This window comes from Cuculus canorus, chromosome 4, assembly GCF_017976375.1.
Source record: "Cuculus canorus isolate bCucCan1 chromosome 4, bCucCan1.pri, whole genome shotgun sequence".
NCBI lineage: Eukaryota > Metazoa > Chordata > Aves > Cuculiformes > Cuculidae > Cuculus > Cuculus canorus.
Window position 1 is genome coordinate 4,669,629 of NC_071404.1, and position 12,944 is coordinate 4,682,572.

At 39.6% G+C, this 12,944-nt stretch overlaps 1 long non-coding RNA gene across 1 annotated transcript in view; it reads left to right on the forward strand.

Moving 5' to 3' along the window:
* The first annotated feature begins 373 nt into the window (after window positions 1–373).
* The window catches only part of LOC128852130 (uncharacterized), a 53,523-nt gene continuing 40,952 nt past the window's right edge, over window positions 374–12,944 (forward strand). The window contains exons 1-2 of the long non-coding RNA XR_008449777.1: window positions 374–504; window positions 12,383–12,440. This is a non-coding gene — a long non-coding RNA (uncharacterized LOC128852130). The remainder of the gene's footprint in view (window positions 505–12,382; window positions 12,441–12,944) is intronic.

Sequence of the window (12,944 nt, forward strand, 5' to 3'; positions counted from 1 at the left end):
TACGGTGTGTGAAGGTGAATTAAAAGAATATGCTGAAAATATTTCACCCATTGGATGACTCCTGTTGGCTTTCAGTCAAGCCTTCAGCTAGATGAATGGAAATGTTTGCATTTGCAGAAGAAAAATTAAATCTGGTGAGTCATCCAGTGAACAAAGAAGGAAGAATATCCATAGAAGGAAACAGTAGTGACAAGTCTTCAGCAGTTATATTTGCCACACCTAGAAAGAAGAGTTGAAGGAGCTGTGAAAAAGAAGTTACAATAGTTCTTCTGCTTATCTGAATCTTCAGGATGGCCAAGATTTGTTGGAGGTGTTTTGTTTCTGTACATTTTTGATCTCATTTGATCTGATCTGATTTCCTGTTTCGATACAAGATGCCAGATTGTTTCTGTTGATTGAGAACGCGTGTCCTTAAGCAGCAACTTCCTAAGGAAGAGACATCAACATTCATAGAACACTGACTCAGCACTGCCCCGCACCTAGCAGGGTGATGCAGCCGAACAGGTAGGTTTACGATACCTGCATTTCCCTTTGTGTGTTAGTGCCTACATTCCTGCTAAGAATTTATCACATCAGCAGTATCTTTAGGACACACTTCTTGCTCCTATGCCATCACGTATCTACCCATCCTGGCAGGGCTGTGTAGATTCTCCTAATATCCAGCTCAGATCATAGCATTGCTTTGTGCATTGACTGTTTTTCTACTTCATCCCTTCTGTCATCTCTCCTTGCCTCAGCCTACAGCTTGCCTTGAGATGAGGTGAGGTTTTCTTCCTCTACTTCATCTCATCTCTGGTTCTTCCAAAGGGTTCAAATCTGATACTTCATAAGGTCCTTCCTCCCTCACTAAATGGCACATCACATGAGGTGTGTAATTTATATAATGAAGGAGCATCAATAACATCTCCAGGAATTCCACCTGAGTAAGGAGGTGATTTTTTGTTGACTCTGTTGGAGCCATTAGAGCACAGCAGGTAGCTTCTAGAGCCCTGGACCCCTGTAAAGGCTACCTAATTCATGACAGCAGCCTCTGCCAAAGAATTGAGTGCCCTGACTGATGGAGAGAATTGTTGCTCCACTAATAGGTATCAAGAAGACTGGGCCATCTTCCCCTCCAAGCTTGTTAACCTGGAGACATCTTGACACTTGCAGTTTGCAGACAAAGTTTGTCATGAAGGAAAGGAGCATCAAAAGGGGTTGCAGATTTTATTGTTTGGTCACCTTTGTTCACGTATAACAGCTTTAATTCCAGTTCTGATTCATGAACCCACAGGATCATAGAATCGTTAATGTTGAAAAAGATGTCTAAGATCATTAAGCCCAACCCCACCGTGCCTACTCAATCACGTCACCAAATGTTGCACCTACACATTTTCTGAACACCTCCAGGGACGGTGGCTCCACCACTTCGCTGGCAGCCTGTTCCAGTGTTTCACCACTCTTTCAGTAAAGACTTTTTTCCTAATATCGAATCTAAACATCCCCTGGCACAACTTGAGGTCACTTCCTGTCATCCTATTACTTATTATTTGGGAGAAAAGACTGACACTTACCTCACTACCTTCTCCTTTCAGGTAATCGTAGAGGGTGATAAGGTCTCCCCGCGACATCCTCTTGTCCAGATCCTCACAGCACTTAATGCAGAACTTTCCATGAGGGTGTCAAAAGCCAGAATATGGAGGGTCGTTCATACCTTCCATGGTACAATCCACATCTCTCTGTGGCACCTAAGGACTTCCAACTAATCAAATGGTGAAGGGTGAAAAACAAAAGGCAAAGAAGAACAATGATCTCAAACTTCCTCCCAAATGGTGCTTCCTATTGTGAAGACATTGGCCAGATGGTTTCATTAAGAGCCTCCTCCAAAAATGATTGAAGACAATACAAGATGTTGACTTAATCTTGATGAACTTTCAAATGGTTCTGGAAGACCGGACCTTGATAAGGAGACTGACTGTGTGGGTCTCCAGCATGATTAAACTTTTCCCTTGGGGAGGGGAGAAGTTATTATGGATCCAGATGAGTCCATATATCTCATAGCGCTAAAGTTTCAGATTAAACATGAACTGAAGGAGCTTAGAAAGGTTTGTAAATAACTCTTCTGGAAGTGTGATTGTGGCCACAGCACGTATGGCATCTCTGAGCAGGCGGGCAGCCCTTCTCATTCACCATTGTCTGAATAATTGGAAAAATCACTCAACCATTACTATTTTATGGCCACAGCCTCAATCCTCCCCTGAGCTGGCGCCTCAGATGGGGATGCTTCATTTCCATTTAATAGGATGAAAACCATGTGGCGGTGAATCATCTGTTTCTGTCTCTGTCGTCTTAACATGGGCACGTTCACTGTATTCGATCATCTGTGCTACAGTTTAAATTGATGGCAGGGCTCACACATCATTTCCACACACAGGGGCTGTGAACTTTCTGAGGCTGTGAACAATTCCCTTGTCAACCTCCTCAGTTCTAGAGGCCTGCTTATTTTTTTTATTTGATTTTTTGACTGCTGTTGTGTGCTAGATACTTTTCAGACAGACTAAGCACTGTCATTCCCTAAAGCTTTTATTAACCATGCTTTTTCTTCTCTCTGCAAGATTTTCTGCCACATTTATTATCACACACGCTCCTGAGCTTGTGTGTGCGTTAGGATGCTCATAAATCATCGTGCAACTCTAACTACACGGAAAGAGTGCAATTCCATAGTGCTTTAGCTAATCTAAACCAGAGCTGCTGCAGTCAGTCTCTTTCTTTCACCCTCAGTTTCATGTTCCTACCTTCATCTTTGACTTGGCGCTGGCAGATATCTTATAAAGGTTGATATTTTACGGAGCGTCATGCAGGGATCTGGCTCGCAGAGCTGATGCAGTTAGAAACTAGTCAGTTTAGGTTTTGGCTAGTCCATTTTCCTGAGCTATGTCATTACCCTGTGCTGATAATGCAAGTCAGGGAATAATACCAGGTGGAAACGGATGGGATTGAGGGCAGTATGAGAGCAACCCCAGTGTAGAGTGCCTTGAAGTGCCCCCGTGCCTCTCCTCTGCACATGTGGGTGCGTTCATGTGTTTGTAGATGTTTATTTCTAGATACACATGAGCAAAAATCTGTATATCAAGCATTTCTAGACTGTTACACATAGCGCTGGGGGTATAAAATCCCTATGAAAGTTCCTAGTGGAAGGCTTTTCCAGGAGCTTCAAGTGGAAGGCTTTTCCTGGGGAAGCAGGCAGCAGTCTGCTACTAATCCTGGTTTCCCCAGAGGTGTCCTTGGTAAACACCTCAATACATTGATTGGTCAGTTGGTGATTAACACTGCTCAACTCATCAGGAATAAGAGCTGAAACTGCCACATATTCTCAGCCCATTCTGTTACTGGTGGGAAGGACACAAGTGATGTCAAGACCTATGTTTCCTCATGAGGGTACAGGGACAGGGTTTGGGGGGAGTGCATAAAGGAATGATGAGGCTAGGGTGTATTTTTTGCAGGTGGAAGACAAAATTAGGGTAGTGAAGAGATGAGATTTTGGATGATAAGAAGAGCAGATAAAAAATGTGCAACACTGATCTTAGAGTGAAGTGGTGAATGGATGTGCTAGGTTGATGTGCTTAGCATCTGAGCTTACACGGGACATTGAATACAGATTTTCCTTCGTTTCTGTTTGCATTTTTTTCTAAACTCAGATGTGAGAATTGTTACCAGTGTCTGTAGCTATTGCTGTTATCTGCAGTTCTGCCATTCATGCCTGAAGCTTCTCTATGGCTGATAGCAGCCATGTAACTTGTGGCTGGGTTATCTGGGTGTAGGCAGCAAGTACACAAGCCCTTGCAACTGATGCAGTCAAAGCTGGGATATTATTATACTAAGTCTGGGTGAGTCCATCGTTTATAGTGATGTAGGAGAGATCAGGTCTGACACCTCTTTCGCTGCTGTGAGGAGAAGATGCCTTTGCTTCTGGACAGTGGAAGGCAAACCACCTTCTTTCACCTGGTTATAGTAGTAGTGGTTCCTCCACAAGAAAAGCAGCAGTCTGATCACCTTGCCAGGTAGTTATTTTCTCTTCGTATTCATTTATATTCCTCTTTGTTCTCTGCATTGGTTGCGATTTTTTCCCTTTCTAATATTTTCCACAACAGTAAAATTCTATTCCTCTGCTATTATTGATTCAGCCTTTATTACAAATGCATTAGTTGTGCTATTGCCATTATTTAAGCTTTTATTCCTGCCCCATAAGCTACAGCTAAATGAACATTTTGTATTCACTCTGCTTAAGAAATTTACTCACTTTTCCAACTTTTATCCTACTACTGCCACGCAATACAAACCTTTTTTCCTTGGATTTCTTTTTTTAGGTTATCAGTGGTTATGAATGCCAAAACCAACTTGTAGTCACTGTTTTTAAAAGCCAACTTTTGCATCACGAGGTTGTTGTTTTGACAATCGGTATTTTGTATCTGGTGATGCTTAGTAACTGGAAAATAGTAATCATTGGTGAAATAGCACCTTATAGCAGCCTTCCAGTACTTAAAGGGGGCTACTGGGAAGTTGGGGAGTGGCTCTTTATCAGGACATAGAGGGATAGGATGAAGGGTAGTGGTTTAATCTAAAAGAGAAGAGATTTATATTAGAGATTAGGAAGAAATGTATTCTTGTGAGGGTGGTGAGGCGCTGGAATGTGTTGTCCAGAGAAGTTGTGGATGCCCCACCCCTGGAGATGCTCAAGGCCAGGTTGGATGGGGCTTTGAGCAACCTGATGCAGTGGGAGGTGTCCCTGCCCATGGCAGGGGGTTGGAACTGGATGATTTTGAAGTTTCCTTCTAATCCAAACCATTCTATGAGTCTATGAAATAAGCAAAGAAGTAATTGTTTTGATATAATATATCATATTACACTTTGTTTAAATACTTAACAAATACGCAAAAATGTTTGATGGAAAAGGCACTTACAGAAGTGTGAGTTTAAAATTTCTAAACAATGAATTTATCTTCTTTTCTTCTTTTGAACACAGAGAAAATCCAAGATCACTTAGTATTAATGTAGTTCTCTTGATTAACTGTCTTTATGTAGGTAGGATTGTTCAGAGCAAAGAAGAGATTGTCACGGAGAATTTTATTTACATTAGATCTGAGTGGGTTTTTGATTGGCTGGTTGGGTATTTTTCCCCTCTTTCAAATTTCCTACATGACAATATTTTGCTTCTGCTGTTCCTCATGCTTACTGTAGAAAAAAAAAAAATGCCATAAGAAGAGCAAAGAATTAAGAGTGTAGCATTTCCTAAAGAACAGGAGAACTGGAACATCTGGATCTCATGTCTAGCCAAAGCAACCTCAACTTGTTCTTGAATCACCAACTCTGTTCTGAATCAGTGTATCTTCTCCTACTCCTGATGACCAAGGAGGAGAGTAACCTTTCATAAACTTTGTAAACTACCTGAATTCCCAGAAAAACTTCCCAATATCTGTCTGCTGAAAGCTTCATTACAACACCTGAGTCCCTCTACAAGACAATGACTTACGTCAGGGTAAGTTTAGCTGTAGCCATTGTGTCATCAAGCAAGCCCAGAATTAGACAATAAGTTCTGATGCTAGTTTTCACCTTGCCTCCTCCCATCTGCTAAATATTTCCTGGATTTCACAAGGCTGTTTTCCTTCTTGATGTTATTCTACCTCTCACTTGGAGGTAAATCTCAAACAAAGGCTCATCATTTCTAAGCAGGAAGCTCAGAGATTGATCTCTCTACTCCAGAATCTACCTCCAGGCAAACTAACATAGTCTTGTGAGTGATTATGTACTGGTTCAAGTTCAGGAAGTTTAGAATAGAGTTTATAATCCTTTCCTGTGATCCCTCTGGGCTAACTTCATTCTATATAGCCATTCTAGTGCTCATCCATGAATTCAGACAGCATTTTCTGCTTCTGTTGTCCTTCAAGCAAGGAATGTCGGTTGGGGGCAGGGAAGAGTTATATTAATATACCTTAAAATAAAAACAAACAAAAACAATCCAGCCTTTCCTAATTGTCTTCAAGGCAAAATTCTTATTCAAGTTCCTATCACTTGGGATCCACTTTCTCTAGCTTCAAATGTGTTAAGAATGTTTAGGCATGTCCAGCATCTAGTTTGAGCTCATGACCTAAGGCGCATGTACAACAGGTGAAGAGATCCAGGTATGCTTGACAGGTTATGTTTTTCTGCTCTTTAGACAGGCATGAAGACAGGGTGCTGTTAGGGTAAATATAGATGCAACGGGTAAATGTATTCCTAGATATATTTCTTTCCTCTGCAAACTCCTAAGTCCAGCAGAAACTGTGTCCCGTCATAGTGAAGACTACTGTGCCTTTCTTTTCCTCTAGTTCCCAAGGTAATTCTATTAATTTATCTTTGGTGTCTTTTTAAGTTTAAGTTCTTTAAGGAAAATCTGCCCTTTCAGTGTGTATTTCTACAGTACCTATCACAGGAGAATCCTGCTCTGACACTGCAGCTTCGTGGTACTATGTTAAGACAAATAAATAATTAAGAATTAGGTATAGAAGCAGGATGAAGCACACCCAAGTCCATGGAAGAAACTTTCCTTGGGAAGCCATTGACCTCAATATTCAGCCAAGGATGAATCTAGATTGTGACTCCTTCCTAGGACTCAATTTTCTTTTAGATCTCAGAGACTTTTAGAGACTGTTATTTTTTTCTCACTAAGAATCAACTAAACAACTGTGGCAATATAATTTTTTTTTCACTTTTTGATTTAAACTGTATTTTAATTGACAGCACATGATATTATAATAGATTATAAAAAGACATATTAAGCACTGTTATTATATTGAACATAGTTTCATATAGACATATTTAGCTTCTACAGTCACTTATTCTGTCATTTTCCTTACAGTTTGCTGACCACATCTGATTGAGTTGCTGTTCTAACTAAACTACCATCTAATAAATGATTGTGATTTGTTTATGCTTATGTTTAACGTATTCAATGCAAGTTCACATGGATTACTTTGTCTAATCAGTCTGTAACTGAGAAATCTGATCCTCTCTCTATCCATCAAATAGATTTTCACCCAAATTTTGTTGCTATTTCAGTGTTCCTGAAAATGCTGAACATGGACTTCTCTTAATATCAAGACTGTAGATTAGCTACATGCAGAAATGTGAAATGGTCTCTGCAGTTCGTAAAAGGGCACTCTATACGGACACGATTTCATAGTGATTATTCTCCCGCATTGAAAAGAAAAAAAAAATGAGGACGCAAGCTTAAAGTTAAGAGGAACTGTAAAGTATTGTCAAAGTGGGACCTGAGTCTTTGTGCAAAGGCAAATTATTACTGTCACAATCTGTTCTCAAGGGAATAAGCAGAGACTACCATAATTTCTATACTAGACTTCCCCTCCCCTGAATGTTCTCTTTATTTTTTTATTGTAAAATTTACTTCATTTCGAACAATACTCATTATTCTTCTCTGAGTGAATCAGGATGCAATGTTGTTCATGTTTTAAGAAAAAAACTTTTGACTTTTCAATGTGAGGACTTGACCATTCTCTTTTTGACTTATTGTGAGATAATAGTTTCCTTTATCGAAGGGAAATTTCACTCAAGAGTTTTGAGACAGCAGCCCAAGTACCTCAAAAGATAGAAATAATGTAAGTAACCTACCACACACTCACAGCCAGTCAAACAAATGCTTTAAAAAAAGGGACTGGAGCTACTGATTCAACAAATGTTCACTTTACATCATGAATTGTCTTTACTCATGTACGTTTAAAAGATTTATAAAAGCAGGCATTAACTTGCTCATCACGAATCATTTCTTACCTCAAAAAACTCAACAACACTTTAATGAAAACTTCAGTTTCTTTTGTGAAGGTCATGAACGATCAGTTGAGAATCAAGCACATATTTAACTGTAATTGGCTTTGACGGGACTCCAAGTTAAGCATATGATTAAATGTTTTGTGGCAGAAGTGGAAATTAAGCATATTCTAAGCCTAGTTGACTTTGAGAGGGATTCACAGGTTATTGGACTCACCAGATGTATTCCTGCCACTTTTGGAACTACTCAATGGGATACTGGCGTTAAGAATAATCAAAAAGGAAAGGCATTGGGTTTGTAATGTGATCAGTGCAGACAGATCCTGATTTTTTTGCAGAGCCCTGAAGCAGGTCTGGTAGTGCTAGAGCTGAAAACTGAAAAGGTCAGGATAAAGGTCAAATTTTTTTGTTGAGGTTTTCCTGCATTAATAGAATCTCCACTCTCGGAAATCAGTTTATTCACTAATACAAAATCAAAGCATGGTTGTGGTAGAAAGTACCCATTTGGTTTGTTTGAGATGGAAACACTTACTGAATTCTGTCTTCGTATATTTTACATCCTCCTGCTTCAGTATGCATCACATACATAATCTAATGCTGAAGACAGAAATATGTTGTTCACTTGAAGACAATTGTAAACACCTTAGGTAATGGCATGACAGCTGTGAAATGTGAAGTGAGAGACAGAAAGATAAAAATGAGGGGGATTTAAAATCAAGCAAACTTTGATTGCCTCTATAGGAAAGTAAGCACTCAATTTATCAGCCTGGCACTGAAAAAAGCTTCCACATGATCTTTAACAGGACAGAAAGTAAGACCTATTTTGTTTACTCATATGTAAGCCCACATGCAGAAGAGTGGAGATAATTGTATACATTCAAATTATTCCTATATTTGTGTCTGAGTTCATTAAGATCACTCCCAATTTCAAATATTAGTGCAAGACTAATCTTGCACTGAACTCATGGCAACAGAAAAAGTTCAACACAAATGCGCTTTGCTGACGTTGAAAGAAATTCAGGCAGGGAATTGGCAGACTTGAATCTATGCCCTTATTAAAGTCTATTTCTCCCACATGGCTTAGCAAATGCAGCTTTTTTTTCTCTTTTTTCCCAATCATAAAAGACGTTCTTGAGGTGTAACTTTTTCCACCTTGGTGACACTGGCCTCTGCAGGAGTTGCCTTCCACAGGGATGGAGGTTTTTCATCTTCATAAGTAAAACTACAGGTTTTAAAGAAGGAAGTAACAATGAAAAAAAACCTGGTCTTCAGTGGACACACACACAAAAAAAAGTGAGGCAAGGGGCATATACTTTTTTGTGACTGTGGGGAAAGGAAAAGAGACATAAGTGAATCTGTAGCCTGAATTTTCTTACTACCTGCTGAAAGCAGGTAATGATGAAGAAGAAGAGCAGCCCAATCTCCCTTCCTGACTTGGTTCCTAATGTGCTTTGGATGTCTCTTTTACAGGTTTGACATGTTACTCCAGTATTTTGTCTATTCAGATTCTCAGTATTTGAGAAGAATTTATTAACAAAAATATATTTAATTTCTAAGTGCTGTTAGAAATCTGCTTTTTGGGATGGAACGATATCTTAGAATAAAGCAGGACTCTACATTCAGGTCAGGTAGGTCGTATTACTTTTTACTGAAAGATTGACCATGTTCTGTACATATGGGAACTTAAGCTCTGATCTTTGGTCTCTGAACCACACTGGAAATAAATTGCTAGAATAGCCCAAAATAGCCAAGGGGGATTCCCCAACAGCCAGGGTTCAGGCCATTTGACTGTGGGCACTGGCAAAATCATCCACATTAGGAACTCCATAACATAGAGTCAAGTGAAAGAATGAGTCAAGTGAAAGAATGATTTCTTCCAAAAATGTGGGGCATTTTCTGGAGCAGCTTATATCCTTAAAAATTCACAGTCCTAGAAATTACCAAGACATACAGTTGTTTTGACACCTTCTAGGAACAGAAAAGACTCTTTTTATGTATAGTGCACAGACAGCGCCTGAGCTGAAAGCAGAGGTGGCAAAGAAATAATTGCTTGTTCATCTTACGCAAAACAGTGCAGCGTCAAAGTGAAGCACTACCTTAGGTCTTCTCAACAACACAAAAAAACAGTGGAGTGTTAAAATGGTTACAGAAAGCCCCACTTATCAGCTGAATTCTGATTTAGCTGTATTTCTTCCTGTTCACCAGACAGACCAGCTTCTGATACAGCAGGGAGACAAGCATTCCACTCCAATATGCTATGTCATAGAATCATAGAATCATAGAATCATAGGAAAGTTTGGGTTTGAAGGGACCTTAAAGATCATCTGTTTCCAGCCTCCTGTCATGGGCAGGGACATCTCACTGGATCAGGCTGCCCAAGGTCCCATCCAGCCTGGCCCTGAACACCTCCAGAGATGGAGCAGCCACAACCTCCCCGGGCAACCTGGGCCAGTGCCTCACCACTCTCATGGTGAAGAAATTCTTCCTAATGTCCAGTCTAAATCTGCCCCTCTCCAGTTTATACCCATTCTGCGTTATCCTATCACCACAAGCCTTTATGAATTGCCTCTCTCCAGCTTTCCTGTAGAAAGAGCATGTTGGCATACTCTAAGAAACTAAAGAGCTGTAAGAAACCAAAAATTAAAAACTGCTGGTCCATGACAGAAGTTAAATGCAATACTGAATGAAAAAGGAAAGTCTAATGAATACTGTATCTGTAAGGGAAAGAGATTCATCATGTCCCCCCAGAGAAGACACCTGTTCAAATATCCTTGTTGGGAGGATAATTAGAAAGATGACTCTTATGGCTGGGATGCTAATGAGCAGTCACACATTTTTGATGTAAAATGTTCCTGGACTAGCCTGGATATCAAGTGAGTTGAAATGTTACTCGTTTTCGTAGGAATCAGTCCTCAATGACAAGAATCAATAACTGTGAACACTAGATATTTGGGGTTTTTCCTTATCTGTAAGTGCAAGAAGGTCTGGGGTACTCTGGGCAAGGTCTGGGGTTTGAGTACTTCATGCCACGCATGTTAACTTAAAATCAGTAAACCTTTTGTTTTATTGCTTTGAAAAGTCATATTAATCAAGTCTATTAATAAGACATTCTTGCTCATTCATACAACAAAATCCTTCACAGAAGAGAGCTGAGTGTGATTCAAGCAGGACCTTCAATCAAAATGCCAAGTGCTTTCCTAGAAGGTCAGTCAGTGCCAGGGGCTGAGAATGTCTTCACTTATGTGAGAAGCCCTAACTATCGCTGACAAAAATCTAAGTTAGAAATGAGATCATGTCAGATGGGACGTGATGGCCACGTTTAATAGACCATGTAAGAAATATTAAAAAATCTCAATAGTTGATCTTGGCCTATATTCATCACAGGCAAATTCCCAGCAGTTTCTTCTTTGAGGTTGCCTTTTTTCAAGTTAACACTTTCATAAAGATTGCTTCAAACACATGATTTCTTGTGAAACTCTTTGCACTCCTTAGACAGAAGATGCAACCAAATATATGCTTGTGATTTATTATTACTAACACTCAGCTTTGTAGTGAAGCTACAATCTAGTCAGTTGTTTTAAAGTAACTGAACACTACTATTAGAAAGGGAGGAAGTCATTCACTGACTATGGTGGTTGAAAAGAGTTGACGTAAAGACAGAATTAACCGAGAAACTATCATCTAAATATTCCCAGTTCTGCAGTAGTGGCCATCTGGCAAGACTTGAAACCTTCCCTGCCATACCTTGTGAACAAGAACACAGTGTTGTGTAAAATGCTTATGTGAGATGATGAAGGGGAAATGACCTTCTGAAAAAAAAAATCTGATACAGAATTTGCACTGGCAGATGTGCACGAACCTTAGACTACAGTAATTATTTTACACTGATATATCATTTCTCATCTTGGTTCCCATCGCAATGTTGAGATGTTGACACGTTTTGATAGTAGGACACCAACCGGCTAAATCAAGGCATGTTAAGTGTGGCGTTGAGGAAAAGAGAAAATACTGTGATGAGAAAGAAAGCTTGCAAATGTAATGCAAATGCCACAGCAGAGCTAGAAACAAAATGTCTAGTTTTAATAGATTATTTATTACCCAGTTTTCTGTATCTTTGAGGCTGGTTCCTGACTTTTAAACACCAATTTTTGTCAACAGTGGAAGTGTGAGCTTTGATTTCAAGTGCTTAGATCTTTCTCTTTTTTTCACGCTCTTTTTGTTCGTGGCTCCATACCCTAGAGTTGGTTCAGAGCTTTCAGTTTTATCGCCTGGGAAGAATGGCCACAGATCCTACCTAACATTCTCTTCATAATTAAGAAGTTCAGAAAAAAAATCTTCTTATCTGTACACTACTATTCAGACAAAGGAGACAAGGGTACCTTCTGCTGTCAGCTCAGATTTTGGAAGGATCTACGTCCCCAACTTCATCTCCTCCTTTAGACACCAGCAGCTCAATGTGATGAGACCAACCATCCTGGGTACATTTGACCTTTAATTGGTGGCAGTGAAGGATGTGGGAGCAATATTCTAAGACTAACTATCTTTTCTTTGCTCACTGATTGTGTTTTCTCTCTCCATTAAGAATTACCTGAATGATGTGGACTAATCCAATCAGAGAACCTTAAATCTCCTCTCCAAGGGTATGTGTCTAAAGATATAAAATTGTTATAATATGCTAAAAAATAAACATGAGAGAAGGTCTTGTGTGAGTCAAGTGAAACTTGAGATGGTTTTGAACCTGATAAGGCATCAGTCTGAATTCCAAACTTTTTTGCCTTTTGAAGCATCCTGCAGGACTAAGGTCCTGGGACAGATTTGCTAGTAACGCATATGCTAGTATGTTTGGTGGCTTTACTTCCAGTAATTAAGATGCTTAGAAAGATACTGACTTTAAAAAGCACCCTGTGTTTTCTTCTGCATTTGAAGACATATTTTCATTCACCTTGGGTTATAGCAGAAAGAAAAAGAAAGTCTCTGAGGGATGTATTTTGAACTCTCAGGAAGGCTGGCCTCCAACATTTTTTTCTAGCCGGTACTTAATGACAAAATTACTCCTTTTTCAAAAAAAAAAACCCACAAAAGATGCTAAATTTTCACAGGACTTTTGGGGGTGGGGAGCAGAGGCTTTGGGAATATGCAGAAGA